A 20,754-nucleotide genomic window follows, 5' to 3' on the forward strand; every position below is an offset into this window, starting at 1 on the left:
TATTACTGGCTAGCTTACCCTTATATTTCATCTTCTTCCTCCATATTTCTTTTTTGTTGCCCTTTGTAAGTCTTTGTAAACTTCCCAATCTTCTGGTTTACCCACTGCCCTTTGCTACATTATATGATTTCTCTTTTGCTTTTATACAGCCATAGGGTCATAGAGATGTATAGCACAGAAACAGACTCTTCGGTCCAACTCGTCCATGCCGACCAGATACCCAACCCAATTGAGTCCCACTTGCCAATACCTGGCCCATATCAACAATCCAGAATTGCTTCAGGTGTGCAATTTTCTTTGAAGCTAAGACAGGGTGGCTGGCAAAGTGTACAAGGCACCAAACTGCATTACCAGTGCTGAAGCGTTCAATAACTTAGACTCATTGCATGGCTATTTTTAGCAGGTTTCCAATACAAATGCATGAGTGTTACTGGACCAGCTTTCCAGTGCTGCAGAGAAAGAATAATTGTCAAGATGAACCAACTGCCATTAAAATCTATTTTAAATGTCATCTAGTGAGCACATATGCCTATCAATGTTTTAGACTGTAGTCTATTGCTTGAATTTTGATTATGGGCAATTCTATAAATAAAGACAAGTTTTCAGATATATTGATTCTGATTTTTTAAAAAAAGAATGATAATCAGTGATGCACACAGACATTAAAAAATACAACTCATTACCATGCAAGTCACAGGCCATGTTATCCCTGACTTCCCTAGTCAGCTACGGTTGCCTCATCCTCCCTGTACTATGTTTCTTTTTCCTTGGTTGAATCTCTGCTGTTGAAACTTTATTGCTGGAACAGCACAGCAGGTCAGGCAGCATCCAGGGAACAGGAGATTCGACGTTTCGGGCACAGGCCCCTCCCCGCCTCCATCCTACTCCGGCCTATCGCCTTCGCCTTGGCCTCTTTCCGCCTATCGCATTTCCGGCGCCCCTCCTCCGGGTCCCTCCTCCCTACCTTTTGTCTTCTCCTGCTGAACACTCTCTGGGTTTGTAGTTTGTGGTTTCTACTACAAATCAACCGACTCCCACAGCTACCTGGACTACACCTCCTCCCATCCTGCCCCCTGTAAAAACGCCATCCCATTCTCCCAATTCCTTCGTCTCCGCCGCATCTGCTCCCAGGAGGACCAGTTCAAAATACGTACAACCCAGATGGCCTCCTTCTTCAAGGACCGCAATTTCCCCCCCCACGTGGTCGACGGTGCCCTCCACCGCATCTCCTCCACTTCCCGCTCCTCCGCCCTTGAGCCCCGCCCCTCCAACCGCCACCAGGACAGAACCCCACTGGTCCTCACCTACCACCCCACCAATCTCCATGTACAGCGCATCATCCGCCGTCACTTCCGCCACCTCCAAACAGACCCCAGCACCAAGGATATATTTCCCTCCCCACCCCTATCAGCTTTCCGTAGAGACCACTCCCTCCGCGACTCCCTTGTCAGATCCACACCCCCCACCGACCCAACCACCACTCCCGGCACCTTCCCTTGCAACCGCAGGAGGTGCAACACTTGCGCCCACACCTCCCCCCTCACTTCTCTCCAAGGCCCCAAAGGAAAATTCCATATCCGCCACAGATTCACCTGCACCTCCACCCACATCATCTACTGCATCCGCTGCAGCCGGTGTGGCTGCAGTCTTCTTCTTGACCTCTCCGCCTCCATCCTACTCTGGCCTATTGCCTTCGCCTTGGCCTCTTTCCGCCTATCGCATTTCCGGCGCCCCTCCTCCGGGTCCTCCTCCCTACCTTTTGTCTTCTCCTGCTGAACACTCTCTGCTCATTCCTGGGGAGGGGCCTGTGCCCGAAACGTCGAATCTCCTGTTCCCTGGATGCTGCCTGACCTGCTGTGCTGTTCCAGCAATAAAGTTTCAACTTTGATCTCCAGCATCTGCAGACCTCACTTTCTCCTTGAATCTCTGCTGTGTCTCCTGAATTACTCCCATAAACTCCTTCCATTGCTGTTCCATTGTCTTTCCTGCTTGGCTCCTCTCCCAGTCAGTTCTACCCAGCTCTTCCCTCATGCCTCTGTAGTTGCCTTTATTCAGCTGTAATACTGTTACCTCTGATTCTATCTTCTCCCTCTCAAACTGCAAATCATATTATGATCACTGCCTCCTAAGAGTTACTTTACTTTAAGCTCCCTTACTAAGTCTGTCTCATTGCACAACACTAAATCCAGTATTGCCTGTTCCCTGGAGAAAGTGAGGTCTGCAGATGCTGGAGATCAAAGTTGAAACTTTATTGCTGGAAAAGCACAGCAGGTCAGGCAGCATCCTCGTGGGAGCACGAGGTAGCGCCGATACAGTCATCTATGTTCCCTGCTCCATCTTGAAGACATTCCACAAATTCCTTTCCTTGCAATCCACTACCAACCTAATTTTCCAGTGCACCTGCGTATTGAAACCCCCATGATCACTGTAACTTTGCCTACACATCTTTTCTATCTCCTAGTTCATTCTAGTGATGATTGCAGCTACAATCAGTTCATTTAGAGCTTGGATATAATTCTCAACAAAAGGTTAAAGCCCAACGGCAACTTAATGTGAACCAGAGGACATTATTGTATTTGTCCTCTGAGGAGCAGAGTGCGACAAAGGTTGAGAGACGAGTAGTCAATGGTTGAATAGTAGATTGGTTAGAATGGATAACTATTCTGGAAGCTTTGTTTTTGATTATCTCCGAAGTTTGTTAGGTTTCTTTACAGTGTGGTTTCAATCAAAAGATGAAACAACAGTGGAAGCTGTGCAGAATGTGTGGACTTTCCAGTTGTTTATGAATCTGAATAGTTCAGTGTCACCCCATGTGGTACGTAAACCCACAGATCCATCTTGGGTGTCCTTGTTTTCAATATATGCATCATGTTCTGACTGTGTTAATGCAAAGTCTGAGGCTTGATCCAGAACGGGAAGAATTTATTTCTCGGACAAATAATGTGATGCTGGAAATCTGAAACAAACACAGGAAATTGCTGGAGAAACTTAGTCGATCTGAGAGCATCTGTGGAGAGAGAAACCTTTTGAGTCCAGCTTCTTCTCTGTGTTTACATAAGGATTTATTTCTGGTAATTGGTCAATATCCTGAAGTGTTAACTCTCTTTCTCCCTCCACGGATGCTGATCATTTCCAGTATTTTCTGTTTTTATTTAAGACTGTCAGCATTTGCAGAACCTTGCTTGTGTTTCTTGTTTCCCCTGAATTAGTCAAAATGCCACTCATCTCTTTTTTGGATTCTGGCTCATGCCCCGGGAATAATTCACAGCAGAGGATGGCCATTTGGGTGGTTTTCAAGGCTTTGTTTTCATAAAACAAACCGTGCTGCTCTGAAATGTATGGAAATCCCTCTGTCCCGGAGTAGAAATCCAGTGGGAGACATTCTTTTTGTGCCTGGCAATATGGTTCAAAAACGTTGAGGTTGATGGAATGATGATCTCTTATCTAGCTAATCAGGATTTTGGGATAATTAAGTTTCCAGTGTTACTCAGTCCCCAGCACAAAACTGTCTAAAAATTGCTGGAACACTGTACTCTAACTCATACAGGCTGAAGAAAATTCCACAGATGCTACAGGTGATATTAATCTTATAACATAGTTAACCATTTTTATGCCAGAATGAAGCCTCACTGCGCAACCACCCTCCTGTTATATTCAATCGTGCAGTGCGCCACACTGAGTAAAATGGAGATGTGCTCCATCCAGATTTACTGTACTGAAGTGCAGAAACCTTTCTGAAACCATTGGTTTCAGCCAATGTAGATGATCATAGAGATGTACAGCACAGAAACCAACCTTTCGGTCCAACCCCCCATGCCAACCAGATATCCCAACCTAATCCAGTTCCACTTGCCAGCACCCGGCCCATATCCTTCCAAAGCCTTCCTATTTATATACCCATCCAGATGCCTTTTAAATGTTGCAATTGTACCAGCCTCCACCGCTTTCTCTGGCAGTTCATTACATACACGCACCACCCTTTGCATGAAAACGTAGCCCCTTAGGTCCCTTTTATATCTTTCCTCTCTCACCCGAAACCTATATCCTCTAGTTCTGGACTCCCTCACTCCAGGGAAAAGACCTTGTCTACTTACCCTATCCATGCCCCTCATGATTTTAAAGTCACCCGTCAGCCTCCGACGCTCCAGGGAAAATATCCCCAACCAATTCAACCTCTCCCTGTAGCTCAAATACTCCAACCCTGATAAGATCCTTATAAATCTTTTCTGAATCCTTTCAAGTTTCATACCATCCTTCTGATAGGAAGGAGACCAGAATTGCATGCAATATGACAAAAGTGGCCTAAGCAACATCCTGTACAGCCATAACATGACCTCCCAACTCCTGTACTCAATGCTTTGACCAATAAAGGAAAACATACCAAATGCCTTCTTCACTATCCTATCTACCTACAACTCTACTTTCAAGGAGCTATGAACCTGCACTCCAAGGTCTCTTTGTTCAGCAACACTCCCTAGGACCTTACCATAAAGCGTATAAATCTTCCTAAGATTTACTTTCCCAAAATGCAGCACCTCGCATTTATAAGAATTAAACTCCATCTGCCACTCCTCAGCCCATTGGCCCACCTGGTCCAGATCCTGTTGTAATCTGAGGTAACCTTTTTCACTGTCCACTGTAGTTCCAATTTTGGTGTCACCTGCAAACTTACTAACTACACCTCCTATGTTCTCATCTAAATCATTAACATAAATGACGAAAAGTAGTGAACCCAGCACTGATCCTTGTGGCACTGCACTGGTCACAGGCCCCCAGTCTGAAAAAAACCCTCCACTACCACCCTTTGTTTTCTACCTTCAAGCCAGTTCTGTATCCAAATGGCTAGTTCTCCCTGTATTTCCCCTTGCTAACAAGTGTCGCATGGGGAATCTTGTCGAACTCCTTACTGAAGTCCATATAGATCACGTCCATCACTCTGCCCTCATCAATTCTCTTTATCACTTCTTCAAAAAACTCAATCAAGTTTGTGAAACATGATTTCCCATGCACAAAGCCATGTTGACTAGCCCAAATCAGTGCTTGCCTTTCCAAATATATGTACATTCTGCCCCTCAGGATTCCCTCCAACAATGTGCCCACCACTGATGTCGACCTTACTTAAATAGTGGCACCACATTAGCCAATCTCCAATCTTCCACCTGTGAATATCGATGATGCAAATATCTCAGCAAGCGGCCAAGCAATCACTTCCCTAGCTTCCCACAGAGTTCTGGGGTACATCTGATCAGGTCCTGGGGATTTATCCACTGTTGCACATTTCAAGACATTCATTACTTCATCCTCTGTAATATGGGCATTTTTCAAGATTTCACCATCTATTTCCCGACATTTTATATCTTCCGTGTCCTTTTCCACAGTAAACACTGATGCAAGATACTCGTTTACGATCTCTCCTATGTCCTGCGGCTCCACACAAAGGCAGCCTTGCTGATCTTTGAGGGGCCCTATTGTCTCCCTCATTACCCTTCTGTCCTTAATGTATTTGTAAAAACCCTTTAGATTCTCCTTCACCCTATTTGCCAAAGCTATCTCATGTCCCCTTTTTGCCCTCCTGATTTCTCTCTTAAGTATACTCCTACTTTATACTCTTCTAAGGATTCACTCGATCTATCCTGTCTGTACCTAACATATGCTTCCTTCTTTTTCTTCACCAAACCCTCAATTTCTCTGGTCATCCAGCATTCCCTATACCTACCAACCTTTCCTTTCACCCTCACAAATATACCATCTCTGGACACTTGTTATCTCATTTCTGAAGGCTTCCACTTTTCCATCCATCCCTTTATCTGCAAATATCTGCTCTCAATCAGTTTTTGAAAGTTCTTGCCTAATACCATCAAATTAGCCTTTCTCCAAATTAGAACTTCAATTTTTAGATCCATTCTATCCTTTTCCATCACTATTTTAAAACTAATAGAATTATAGTCGCTGGCCCCAAAGTGCTCCCCCACTGACACCTCAGTCACCTTTCCTGCCTTATTTCCCAAGAGTAGGTCAGGTTTTGTACCTTCTCTTGTAGGTACATCCACATATTGCATCAGAAAACTGTCTTGTACACACTTAACAAATTCCTATCCATCTAAATCCTGAACACTATGGCAGTTCCAGTCTATGTTTGGAAAGTTAAAATCCTCAAGCATAACCACCCTCTTATTCTTACAGATAACTGAAATCTCATTACAAATTTGTTTCTCAATTTCCCACTGACTATTAGGGAGGGTCTATAATAGATCATCCCTTTCTCATTTCTCAGTTCCACCCAAATAACTTCCCTTGATGGATTTCCGGGAATATCCTCCCCAAGTACAGCTGTAACATTATCCCTTACCAAAAATGCCACTCCACCTCCTCTCTTGCCTCCCTTTCTATCCTTCCTGTAGCATTTGTATCCTGGAACATTAAGCTGCCAGTCCTGTCCATCCCTGAGCCACGTTTCTATAATTGCTATGATATTCCAATCCTATGTTCCTATCCATGCCAGCTACTAGAAGAGGTACTTTGTTTGCTGTAAAGTGTTTTGTGACATTCAGAGGCTGCAAAAGAGTTTATAGAAGTGCCGATACTTTATTTTTATTCAAGGCTGAGCGATCACTTACTGCAGCGGCTTTGGTCAATGCTTCACAAAAGAAAAAAACCTGAAACAATCAGGCAGGTTTTTGACTGGTATGTTCAGCTTTTAGTGGACCTGTCACTGCACTGATTAATGGGCCAGTGAAAGGCGAAATTCAATTTGGTCACCCAAAGGTTCACCCTACACATCTGCTGCTGGCTCTTTTCAAAAATATTACCCTATGGTAACTGCATTTGTAAGGCGAAGTAATTGGCCTTTGAGCTATGAACTAACATAACCTGTGCATCCGCATCCAGAATGTTGAAGAGGAGTGCATTGTTTTGAAAGCTAAAAATCACACAACACCAGGTTATAGTCCAACAGGTTTATTCGGAAGCACGAGCTTTCAGAGTGCTGCTCCTTCATCAGGTGCTTGTGGAGTATAACACAGAACCTTGAGCAAAAGATTGCAGTGTGATGTCACTGAAATGAAGTATTGAAAAAAAATGGATTGATTGTTAAGTCTTTCATCTTTTTGACCATTTTAGTCTTGGTTCCTTCATATGTAAAATCAACAACTTTTTAAAAGTTACATTTTCAAGTTAGCTTTAACAATCGGTGCTATTTCAGCTCAGATTGAAGGTGTGAGGTTTAAGTCCAACATTATCTACCCCAGTCTAACACCAGAACCTCAAAATCATTGATTAGAAAGAAGAGGTTTGTGGGCTGACACTGGTAATGCTGCAGTTAGGATACACAGTGCAGGACTCTGAGTTGACACTATATCTTGGGCTAAATCCTATGAGTTTTTGCTTGAGTGAAAGTCATGGTGAGTTTTGAGATACTCACCACAAGGTCTGGTGAGCTGGCTTGTCGAATCTTAGTAAATTTGCCACACTAATTGCTGTTGCCACCCATATGTCTGATTTCCACCACATTTTACCATACGCAATTCCCTTAGGAACTCGCCACTCAAGGAGATATCGACCCTGAGATCAGCATCCCTGTCATCTCTGAACCGCTGATGATCACCTGGAGAAGCACTGGTAGCTGTCCAGCTCGCTGTGCAAGCAGTGAGGAGGGATGGACGAGAAGGCGACGCTGGCACAATGTTTCTCATTCACTGACCACAGTGTGGCACAGTGAAAAGATCTTCCCTTCCTGGAAGCCACGCAATCCAGATGATGCCAGGCTGGTTAGAGATCATCACCTGGGTCAGTGCTATCTCCACGTGTGCAGGACAGGACTGGAGGTCAATGACCTTCTGCAGTCATAGAATCATAGAGATGTACAGCACGTAAACAGACCCATCAATCCAAATCATCCATGCCAACCAGATATCCTAGATAAATCTAATATAACTGCTAGAATTTGGCCCAATCCCTGTAAACGCTTCCTATTCATATACCCATCCAGATGTCTTTAACTGTTGTAATTGTACCAGCCACTACCAGTTCTTCTGGCAGCTCAATCCATGCATGCACCACCCTCTGTTTGAGATAGTTGTCCTTTTAAATGCCCTCCCCTCTAAGATTAACCTATGCCCTCCAGTTATGGAGTCTTCCACCCTGGGGAAAAGACCTTGTCTATTTACCCTATCCATGCCCCTCATGACTTTATAAACCTCTATAAGGTCACCCCTCAGCCTCTGATGCTCCAGGGAAAATAGCCCCAGCCTATTTAGCCTCTCCCTATAGCTCAAAATCTCCAACCCCAGTGACATCCTTGTAAATCTTTTCTGAACTCTTTCAAGTTTCACAATATCTTTCCTAAAGGAAGGAGACCATAATTGCATGCAATATTTCAATAGTGGCCTAACCAATGTCCTGTATAGCTGCAACATGACCTCCCAACTCCCACCTCCAAAGTCTTCTTCACTATCCTGTCTACTTATGACTCCACTTTCAAGGAGGTATGAACCTGCACTCCAAGGTCTCTTTATTGAGCAAAACTCCCCAGATCTTACCATAAGCTTATAAGTGCTGCCCTGATTTGCATGCCCAAAATGCAACTCCTCGCATTTATCTAAATTAAACTCCATCTGTCATTCCTCAGCCCAATGCCCCAATTGATCAATTGAAAAACAGCCCTCCACCACCACCCTCTGTCTTCTGCCTTCGAACCAGCTCTGTATTCAAATGGCAAGTTCTCGCTATATTCCATAAGATCTAACCTGGCTAACCAGTCTACCACAAGGAACCTTGTTGAAGCCTTACTGAAGTCAATTTTGATCATGTCCATCACTCTGCCCTCATTAAACCTCTGTTGTTTCTTCAAAAACACTCAATTAAATAGTGAGACCTGATTTCCACGCACAAACTCATGTTGACTATCCCTAATCAGTGCTTGCCTTTCCAAATACATGTACATCCTGTCCTTCAGGATTCCCTCCAAAAACGTGCCGACCACCGATGTTGGGCTCACCAGTCTATAGGTCCCAGGCTTTTTGTTACCGCTTTTCTTAAATAGTGGCACCACATTAGCCAACCTCCAGACTTCTGGAACCTCACCAATGCTATCAATGAAGTAAATATCTCAGCAAGAGGGCCAGCAATCACTTTCCTAGCTTCCCACAGAGTTCTAGGGTACCCTGATTAGAGCTGAAACTTTATTGCTGGAACAGCACAGCAGGTCAGGCAGCATCTAGGGAACAGAAGATTCGACGTTTCGGGCACATGCCCTGAAGAAGGGCATGTGCCCGAAACGTCGAATCTTCTGTTCCCTAGATGCTGCCTGACCTGCTGTGCTGTGCTGTTCCAGCAATAAAGTTTCAGCTTTGATCTCCAGCGTCTGCAGACCTCACTTTCACCCTGATTAGATCCTGGGGTGTATCCACCTTTATGAGTTTTAATACGTCCAGCACCTCTTCCTCTGTAATATGGACATTTTTCAAGGTGTCCCTATTTATTTCCCCATGTTCTATATCTTCCATGTCCTTTTCCACAGTAAATGCTGATGCAAAATACTCATTTAGTATCTCCGCCACTTCCTGCAGATCCACAGAGGCTGCCTTCCTGATCTTTGAGGGGCCCTATTCTCTTCCCAGTTACCCTTTTGTCCTTAATGTATTTATAAAATCCCTTTGGATTTGCCTTAACCCTATTAGCCAAAGATATCTCATTACCCTTTTTGCCCACCTTATTTCCCTCTTAATTATATTCTTACTGCCTTTCTACTCTTCCAAGGATTCACTTGATCTCTGCAGTCTATACCTGACATATAATTCCTTCTTATCCATGACCAAAACCACAATCCTCCTGTCATCCACCTTGCCCACAGCCTTACCCTTCACTCTATCAGGAACACACTGTCTCTGAACTCTCATTGCCTCACTTTCGAAGGCTTCCCATTTTCCAGCCATCCCTTTTACCTGCAAAAATCTGCTCCAATCAACTTTTGAAAGTTCTTGCCCCATACTGTCAAAATTAGATTAGATTAGATTATTGACTGTGGAAACAGGCCCTTCGGCCCAACAAGTCCACACCGACCCTCTGAAGCGCAACCCACCCAGACCCATTCCCCTGCACTTACCCCTTCACCTAACACTACAGGCAATTTAGCATGGCCAATTCACCTAACCTGCACATTTTTGAACTGTGGGAGGAAACCGGAGCACCCGGAGGAAACCCACGCAGACACGGGGAGAATGTGCAAACTCCACACAGAGAGTCGCCTGAGGCGGGAATTGAACCCGGGACTCTGGTGCTGTGAGGCAGCAGTGCTAACCACTGTGCTACCGTGCCGACCACAAATTCTGCCAGGGTGAATGCTATACTCTGCTCTTTGCCATCTCACATTCATTTCCATCCCTGCTAGTGCATCTGGCTCCCACCAAGGTCCATGTCCTGACATTCTTCTGTTGCGTATGACCCCACCCCTCACTCACCCCCATCCCTGACCCCACCTGCCTCCAGCCCTAACCTTGCATGGCCTGCAGCCAGTTCTGTTCAAAACCTGGAGTAATGCAACCAGTCCTGTGGCCATCTACCTGTCTCCATGGATCAGTTAGTGACTCCCATGGAGGGACAGGCCCAGAACCCTCTAACGGCAGCTAGAATTGGCATGCTTACACTATATTGCCCTGTGCATTGGTTCTCAGGATCAAATACAGGACCAGAGAGGGTACAGGAACCTAGGCCTGGACGCAAGTGCCCCTCTTCACAAGGAGACAGGACGGTGCCAGGGGGGCACCCAGCCAGAGGAGGAGCCTCTAGCCTAGTGGTATTATTGCTAGACTGTTAATCCGGAGACCCAGGTAATGTTCTGTGCACCCAGGTTCAATTCCCACCATGACAGGGTTTTCTTTTATTATTTATCATTTATCAGATGAGGACTTTGCTGGCTAAGCCAACATTTATTGCCCATACTTAATTTCCGAGACAGCCATTTAGAGTCATACACATGGTTGTGGGTCTGGACTCACACATAGGCCAGACCAGGTAATGATGGCAGTTTTGTTCCCTAAAGGAAATCAGTGAACCAGATGGTTTTTTCCAACAATTGACAAATGCCATTAGTAAATTCTCAATTCCAGGTTATTATTGGGTTAATGATCCAATACATGTCATGGCAGGATTTGAACATGGATCCCGAGAACATCACCTGGGTCTCTGGATTAACAGTCCAGTTATAATACCACTGGGCCATTGTCTCACAGATTCAATTTTAAAAATCTGGAATTAAAAATCTAATGATGACTATGAATCCATTGTTGATTCTGAGGAAAACTCCATCTAGTTCACTTCTGTTCTTTGGCAAAGGAACCTGCAATCCTACATGTGACTCCAGACCCACAGAAATGTGGCTGCCTTTTAACTGCCCTTGGGCAATTACAGATGGGCATTAAATGCCAGCCTAATCAGGTGATGCACTCATCCCTTGAATGAATATTAAAAAAGGCCCGTTGGCAGTTTTTGAACAGGACACTAGCTGGGCATTCCACTCCCACCAAGCCTGCTCCCTGCTGACCTGTGGATTTTCAGGCTGAGAAGGGGGATTTTGTCTCTGGAAAGAAGACCCTCAAGATGTCAGGCCATGGGACCCCGCAAAAACCTCCTGGACAATGGGATCCATTATGCAGTGGTGACCCTTCATCAAAAGAGGAGCTCACTGTAGTGCAGCAAGAGGGAGAGAAGAAGGAAGTTATACCGCGGGCACATTCAGGACGTGGCTGACAATATTAAGTCAATTATTTGTTGTCTTCCTAGCCACTTGTTGGTCATCAGTCACGTGGTTGTCTGTGTTTTAGTGTAGCACCTAAATGCTTCATTAGGTCCTGTGGCATCGCCGTCTGGGCAGTAACAGGGCACACTGACTAAGGGTCTGTGATGACCGATAAAACATCATGTGGCAGCTGGGGGTACATGGTTTATACTCGATGGATGAGGGAGAACCTAATTTAAATGTACAGAATACTGAATGGCCTGGACAGAGTGGATGTTGGGAAGATGTTTCCATGGTAGGAAGGACTAAGACCCAAGGGAATGATCTTAGAGTAAAGGGAAGACATTTTAGAACAGATATAAGGAGAAACTTATTCAACCAGAGAGTGGTGAAGTTGGATGTAGGTTTGCTCGCTGAGCTGGAAGGTTCAGTTTCAGACGTTTCATCACCATACTAGGTAACATCATCAGTGAGCCTCTGGATGAAGCACTGGTGGTATGGACCACTTTTTATTTATGTGTTTAGGTTTCCTTGGGTTGGGGAAGTCATTTCCTGTGATGTCATTTCCTGTAGTGATGTCATTTCTTGTTCTTTTTCTCAGGGGGAGGTAAATGGGATCCAAGTCAATATGTTTGTTAGAGTTCTGATTGGAATGCCGTGCTTTGAGAAATTCTCGTGTGTGTCTCTGGCTTGTCCTAGGATGGATATGTTGTCCAGTTGAAGTGGTGTCCTTCTTCATGTGTATGTAAAGAAACTAGTGAGAGTAGGTCACTTTTTGTTCATGTACATGAACATCAACTAGCCATTGAGCAGACTTGAGGGGCTGAATGGCCTAATTTCTGCTCCTATGTCTTATGGTCATATGGACTTAGTCTGATACCATCACCCTATGCTCCTCCCAGCCAACCCACAGCACAAAGCCTACCCTCTGACTGACCTTTATGGAGACCAATGACTGACCGTGACTCATTACCTCATGCACGGTGTTCCTGTGTAACTCCACCCCAACCGAACTCCTTACAATGACTAAAACCAAGGCCAGGTATGTGAGGCTGCCGTTGACTAACAGTGCTGACTCACCTCTGACTGAAGATATACCTATGAACCTCACTGCAGACTACTTCCCTTAGACTATCAGACAGGTTACAGCAGGTTTGGTGATGAATACTCCTGCAACATGATCTAGGCCTGGCATTCTGACACACGGTGAAAGGTACATCCCTTTGAACTGAGGGCTGCTGCACAGACTGCCACCATTTTTTTTATTGTTCATTCATGGGATGAGGCCAGCATTTATTGTCCATCCCTAATTGCCAGAGTCAGCCACATTGCTATGGGTCTGGAGTTACATGTAGCCTAGGAGAAAGTGAGAACTGCAGATGCTGGAGATCAGAGCTGAAAAATGTGTTGCTGGAAAAGCGCAGCAGGTCAGGCAGCATCCAAGGAGCAGGGGAATCAATGTTTCGGGCATAAGCCCTTCTTCAGGAGTGCATTCCTGAAGAAGGGCTTATGCCCGAAACATCGATTCTCCTGCTCCTTGGATGCTGCCTGACCTGTTACATGTAGCCTAGACCAGGTAAGGATGGTAATTCCCTTCCCTAAAGTGAACCAGATGGGTTTTTCCAACAATGGGTTCATGGTCATCAACAGACTCCTCGTTCCAGATTTTTATTCACTTACAATTCCACCATCTGCCATGGTGGGGTTTGAACCTGGGTCCCAGGAGCATTACCTGGATTGCTGGATTAACAGTCCAGTGATAATACCACCAGGCCATTGCCTTCCCTACAGCAAGGCGTGGCAGGGTAAGGAAAGGTATGTAAGCCGAGGGCATGGCAGTAAGCACCAAGTGAACACACACAGGAAGTGCAAGGGAACAGCCGTGATAGGCCACCTATTGCAAGCCGCAGACAATGTACCTGTCTCTGTGTGTGGTAAGTACATGATGCTGGTTGCTAGCGCACTGCTGGTACTTTTAGAGAGAGGCTGGAATGGTGGTGATTACTCCCTGAAAGTCTAGTGCCAGTATCTGTGGTGGAAGGATAAATTGTGGCTGGGGCTGGTGGATCATGGCCTGGTTTGCATTTTGCCTGTGGGCAAGGTGGAGGTCACTTGAGGGGGCGGGGAGGGGCTAGTTGAAACCACCATACGTCCACTCAGGTTTTCACATTGAGTTTTCCCGATTGCTGGTTTGTTGGGAGGGCTCAGTAAGATTTCAACAGGAGAGCCATCTGAAGGACCTTGACCAATGTTAATCACCATCAATTGGTGACTCACCACTGCCCAGTGAGAATCTTGCCACACCGCTAGAGAAAAACGAACAAGACGTGGTGAAGTGATCTCAACATCAAGGTGGGTCTCGCCAGATGTATGTCCCAATTCTGCCAGACATGTTGCCATAGCCCATGTCGCCCGGAACCCTGGAAGGTTCCGCCTTCCACGTGTGAATGATCAGCTTTAAGTCTTGGTCCACCATTCTGTCAGTTTTTCTCACTCTATGATAATGCCTGTTGTTATGGACCAGGCTAGGCTCCTCAAAATATTTCAACAAAGTAGCCCAGACCCTAACTTTGTTTGTTGTTTTAAGCAAGTGTAAGGTGGATGTTCCAGGAGAGGATCAGCTGGTCAAACCACTTAATTTTAAACAAAACAGAATTTATTTACAAGATTACTGAATGAAACACAAACAACAGAATACTGAATAATTTCATCTTTCCAACAACCGAACAGATCGCCCCCACCTTAACGATGCTGTTTCTAATACTTTCAACAATCCCCATGAACACCCCTTGGCACAAAAGTTAAAATCAAACACAGGGTCTTCCAGGTGAGAAGTCAGAGAGAGAGGACCAGCCTGGACCTGCTGCTTTGGGTCCAGCAGCTTTTCCCCACTACTGCCAAAAGCCAAGCCAAACCAGAGAAAAGCTGAGCTGGGAGAACTGATGAAGAACATATGCCCGAAACATCGATTCTCCTGCTCCTCGGATGCTGCCTGATCTGTTGTACTTTTCCAGCAACACTCTCTTCAACTCTGATCTCCAAGCTGGGAGAACTGGCCGCTCGCTTTTCATTGTACAAGTGACTTTTTTTTAAACTTGAAAGCCTTCTGCCTGAGGCAGTATTTGTTATCTATTATCAAATTAGCCCTAAACCCCTTCAACCCAGTCTTTTCAGAGTCTGTGCCATTTTACGATCTCTCTGAAAAGAAAACCCAAGTACAAGATAATGTGGTTAATGGAGCAGTTTTGTCACACCGTCTACTAATGAAAATCTATGGCAGTCTCGCTGCCGACATGATCTTGACTTCTTGTTTACTGACGTTGTCTTATCCGAAGCAAAGAGAAAGCAACACAAGGTGGGGGGTGAGGGGAGATGGTGGAGTGTGGTTGGGAGAGTATGGCGTAGTTGTGGTGATGGGTGTTGTAGGTTGGCGTTATAGATGAGAGTGATCAGAAATCGGGTGATGGGGGTGGGGTGCAACATCCGAATCACCTCACAAAGCTGTGTTGTGAACCGGAGTTCTGCCACAATCCTATGGCCTCAGGTCAGTCAGCCTACACATTACAGCACGTCCCGTCCGAACAGCCGGAACAATTCCAACTCAGTCAAGTCTCCTGGTGCAAAGCCAAGGTCCATAAAGGGTTAAGCTGGGATTGCCATCCAGTGAGACTCAGAGGCACAGCTGCTGGGAGAATCTATCTGCACCACCGCCGCTAAGCCACCATCTCCCTTCCCCACCCACACTGCCTCACAAACCACCCCCTCCAACCCTCCCCTCTCCCACATGCACTCCCATCTCCAACACCCACAACCCCCACCATCCCTTCAAAGCATTCAAGTCGCAGCCTGGAATGAAAGAGTGCCGGAGTCTTGTTTTAATTTGAGTTTAGAGAAAGACGGCATTCAGCAGCATATTGTTGAAGCATGCAGCAGTGGTGACACTGAGCATACTTCAAGGCTTCAGATTGGACGGTGGTCATTGCTGCCTGACGCCTTATCAGGGACTTAATTTCACCGCAAATCCTCTGGAGTGCAGCTTCATCTTCTGAGCCCATGCCAAGTGAATTCTCATCTTCCCACTTGTCTGCAGGCTGTTTGGAGGTTCTAATGCGGCTGGCTTGATGCTATTAATCCTGCTTCAAGTTGATACATGCAAATGCTGATGGAAAAAAAACACAGAAAGGGAAATAAAAACAAAACAGAAAGAGAGCATCCAAGTGGCGACCACAAGTCGTACTGCCATGGGAACTCTCCTAATTGAAACCTAAACTACCCCTTTATCGTCAGTACAAAAAAAGGATTTATAACACACCCTTATGTCTCAACATCTCCTCCTCATAAAAACAATGATTTACCCAAAACAGACAGTAAATTATTGCAAGGCCTCATTCCTTAACAGCCTCTCCCATGCTAAGAAACCCAGTAGCCTTCCTAATTAACTCGTTTGACTGAGCGTCGTAAAAGCAATTGAATTTATTTACTTTATTTGAATTTTGTTTTTTTTTTAACAAGGCGAATCCAAGGCGAGTGCAGCCAGTTGCCTGGTGACCTGACCCAGCTAGATCTGTCTGAATCAGAAGGAAAATTAAACGACTGAAGGGGGAAGATTATGAAGCTGCTGTTTGCTGTTCTAGACCACAGAGTGAACTGCGGCAGTAATATAATCAAACTGTTGCCATCAAGAACTAGAAGCACAGAGGTGCGATACCTGAATGTTATAGAATTGTACGCTCACTGTGAATATTGTGCACTCCCCGTGTCAAGTTTAAAGGCTATATGATTTCTCAGTAGATTAGTTGGCTCCACGCAACTTATTAATATCTATATCCCTGTTCAGTTCAGTCAGCATATGCAGCTCCCTGTATTATCTCCTCTTAAGACAGTTGACTATGCATTTGGGAGCTGTATTTTGTAATGGAGTCCCTGTTATAATGATGTTGCCTTACAGGGCTTCTTTATTACGTTGGCAGCTTCCAACTATGAAAACTACATCCACATTCATGTTATCTCAGAGAATATTGAAAAGCTTGGTATGTTCATGTCATTTTTTTTTCCCCAGATTTCTCAGTTAATGAGAGAGTCGCATATCAGGAATGACTGCCTTGCTTAGGCTTTTGGCCCGGTGTGAAAAATAATTTTGAGTCCAGGCCAAAAGGAATATTGCCTAATAATAGCCAATGGTCACCATGGTGTACAATAACAGCAATTGTGCTAATTTGCATATGACAGGAATGCACATATTAAACATCTGAATATGCAAACAAGGAACAAGAGAAGGCCACTCAGCATTTTGAGCCTGTCTGGCCATTCGGTAAGGTGATGGATGATCGGATTTTAAACTCATTCCTGCATACCCTCCAATAATCTTTCATCCCCTTGGTAATCAAGAATCTATTGACATCTGCCTTAAAAATATTTAAATATTCCGACCTGCCACCTTGTGACGAAGGGAATTCCAAAGACCTCTAAGAGAAAAGAAGATGAAGGATCACCCTTATATGGTATGACAACAAACTTTGAGTTGGATCAGGATCCCAAAAGTTAAGGAGTACGGCTCATTCTGTGAGAATGCACGTTTCCTCAGCGTGAATTCTGTGCAATGTGATTGACGAACTGGGGAGGCTACTTGTACAGCTTGAACTTATAAAATGTGTGTTAGCTGTAACTACATTGCCAATATGTTAAGCATTGTTTCCAAAGCCCAATTTCTCTATAACGTCAGGCTGCGCTAGAACACAACCAATGTGTTATAGAAGAACTGATTGGATATAAATATGATTAAAACGGGTTGTCTAATGGGACGATGTACATTAGTGCAACAAAATAAAATCCACCATATGTGGAGAAAGAAACGTGAGGAGCAGTAGACTACGATGGAAGATAAATGAGGAGATGGAGTGGTTGGACATAGAGCAACCCTCTATTTGGCTGAATGATCATCTATTAGGATTGATTCACAAGCAAGGCCATGTATCCACGTGCCCCTGTCTGTTGATGGAGGCAGTGCTGATGAATAATTAACAAACTAAACAAGTGGGGTAATTATTTCAGACTGTTTTGAAGTCCTGAGCCTGCCCCTGAAATGAAGCAGGCATTAGAAAACCCCATCAGCCCACTAAATTACACTGATCCTCCAAAGAGCATCCCACCCAAACCCAACACCCTAGGTATTTCCCATGGCTAATCCACCTAGCCTGCACACTATGGTAATTTAGCATGGCCAATCCAACTGAGCTGCACATTTTGGAGTGTGGGAGGAAATCAGAGCACCCAGCAAAAACCTACATGGGGAGAACATGCAAACTCCACATAAACAATTATCCAAGGCTGGAATCGAACCCAGGTCTCTGGTGCTGTGAGGGAGCAGTGCTTACCAGTTAGCCAGCCACAGTGGGATTAAATGAAATTTTTACTAAGTGTCCCCTTCACTTGGGATGGTGGGTAGGCTCTCAAAGAACGATGGCTTATCTGAGGTCTCCCGGCATGTGAGGAGTAGTAGACTGCAATGGAAGGTAAATGAGGAGATGAAGTTGTTGGACATAGAGCTCCCCTCTCACCAAACATTTTAAATAAAGTGTGGAGACAATAGCCAGGCCTTCAACATGGATTGAAATGGTGGAATCCCTTTTCAGAGTGGTTAATTCTTGCTCTTCCACCCAGGTGGGCACGGATACCCTGCTGGATCTCTGAGGGTTTGCTAATCTGCCCATCTCCTGTCACCTAAACTGCCCCTGGAGATCAGCTAGAAAATCACAGTTGTCCTTCTATGATTGATCTTAAACCGTCCTATGACAAGCTTAATCAGCTAACCACCATGGAAGAGGTTACTTGCCTTTGCAAGTCTTTGTTCACCCCAGTCCAACACCGGCATCTTCACACATACAGCCTGCTCTGGGAAATGGGTATGACAGGAGGCATGGGTATTTTCAGGTTATGGCCACCTTTTTGCATGTGAGTCCCTTAGCTCTATTTTGTTTCTCTCCTTGGATGCTGGCTGACCAGCCTGTGTTTACATCATTGTCTGTCTTTATCTCAGATTTCTGGCATCTGTGGTTATTTCTACCGGGCTGTGTTCAAAACCCTGCAGGTAATGGGGAGATGGGATCTCTGATGGTTTCATTTTTATTCCTCCGGCAAACTCGGAGCCACTTCTCTGTGGAAACGCTAAACACCAGTGTTTCTAGCTTAACTCGGAGACCAATAATGTGTCCCAGCCACATGTGGCATTCAATCAAATACTTCCGGACAATGAAGTTTGTTGTCAGTAACAAAATACCAATCCTAATACTGTAGCTGATTGTAATTAATGTACTCCATAAGGAATCTAAGTGGCATGGCAACCTCTGAGGAGGGATTCCAAAATTGCTTGTATGTTTATAGTTATCTGTGAGGATTTAAAAGAGGTGTCTAACATCATTGTGGGCGGCACGGTGGCACAGTGGTTAGCACTGCTGCCTCACAGCGCCAGAGACCCGGGTTCAATTCCCGCCTCAGGCGACTGACTGTGTGGAGTTTGCACGTTCTCCCCGTGTCTGCGTGGGTTTCCTCCGGGTACTCCGGTTTCCTCCCTCAGTCCAAAAATGTGCAGGTCAGGTGCATTGGCCATGCTAAATTGCCCGTAGTGTTAGGTAGGAGGTAAATGTAAGGGTATGGGTGGGTTGCGCTTCGGCGGGTCGGTGTGGACTTGTTGGGCCGAAGGGCCTGTTTCCACAGTGTAATCTAATCTAATCTAATCTAATCTAATCAGTGACAAGCATTAAAAAAAGAGACAGTGTCACTGGACGAGTACTCCAGAGGCCTACACTAGAGTCACATTTATAGAGTCATAGAGATGTACCGCACAGAAAAGACTCTTTGGTCCAACCCATCCATATCGACCAGATATCCTAAATAATCTAGTCCCATTCGCCAGCATCTGGCCCATATCCCTCTAAACCCTTCCTTTTCATCTATCCATCCAGATGCTTTTTAAATGTTGTAATTGTACCGGCCTCCACCACTTCCTCTGGCAGCTCATTCCATACACACACCACCCTCCATAAAAAAGTTGCCCCTTAGGTCTCTTTCATATCTTTCCCCTCTCACCCTAAACCTATGCCCTCTAGTTCTGGACTCCCCCACCTCAGGGTAAAGATTTTGTCTATTTATCTTATCCATGTCCCTTATAATTTTGTAAACCTCTATAAGGTCACCCCTCTACTTCCGACACTCCAGGGAAAACAGCCCCAGCCTGTTCAGCTCTCCCTATAGCTCAAGTCCTCCAACCTGGCAGCATCCTTGTGAATCTTTTCTGAACGTTTTGAAGTTTCACAACATCCTTCCTATAGCAGGGAGACCAATGGGGATCAAACCCCAATGTCACACTGTTAAGAGTTGAATGAATAAATCTGGAATTAATTAAAACAAAATTAGTCTTAGTAATGGTGACTATGCATGTCCATTCAATGTGCGAACCCATCTGGTTCAATAATGAATTTTATGAAAGGAACTCTGGAATTGTTATCTGATCTGGCCCTCCAGGTTGACTGCAGACCCAGTGCAATCTGGCTGACTCTTAACTGTCCTCTGCAATGGTCAAGAAGCCACACCGTTCAATGGCAATTAGGGACAGGCAATAAGTACCGCACTTAAATATGACATCCGATGAAAGAATAAGACATTAAAAAAAGGTTGTTGACATCCTCAAATTTTGTGTGTGGTTTTGGTCTCCTTTTCTGAGGAAGGATGCCCTTGCTCTTGAGGGAGTGCAGTGAGTGCAGCCAGGCTAAGTCCGGGGATGGCAGAACTGACACATGAGGAGAGATTGACTGGGTTAGGATTGTTTTCGCTGGACTTCCGATGAGTGTGGGAGTATCTCAGAGACTTATCACATTCTAACAGGACTAAACAGGGTAAATCTTTGAGGAGAAAGTGAGGTCTTCAGATGCTGGAGATCAGAGCTGAAAATGTGTTGCTGGAAAAGCGCAGCAGGTCAGGCAGCATCCAGGGAACAGGAGAATCGACGTTTCGGGCATAAGCCC

General features: G+C 45.1%; 1 long non-coding RNA gene across 1 annotated transcript in view; it reads left to right on the plus strand.

Moving 5' to 3' along the window:
* The window catches only part of LOC122553956, a 41,171-nt gene that overhangs the window by 17,729 nt on the left and 2,688 nt on the right, over nt 1–20,754 (plus strand). Inside the window, exon 2 of the long non-coding RNA XR_006312873.1 lies at nt 16,247–16,433. This is a non-coding gene — a long non-coding RNA (uncharacterized LOC122553956). The remainder of the gene's footprint in view (nt 1–16,246; nt 16,434–20,754) is intronic.

This window comes from Chiloscyllium plagiosum, chromosome 10 (assembly GCF_004010195.1).
Source record: "Chiloscyllium plagiosum isolate BGI_BamShark_2017 chromosome 10, ASM401019v2, whole genome shotgun sequence".
NCBI classification, from domain to species: Eukaryota; Metazoa; Chordata; class Chondrichthyes; order Orectolobiformes; family Hemiscylliidae; genus Chiloscyllium; species Chiloscyllium plagiosum.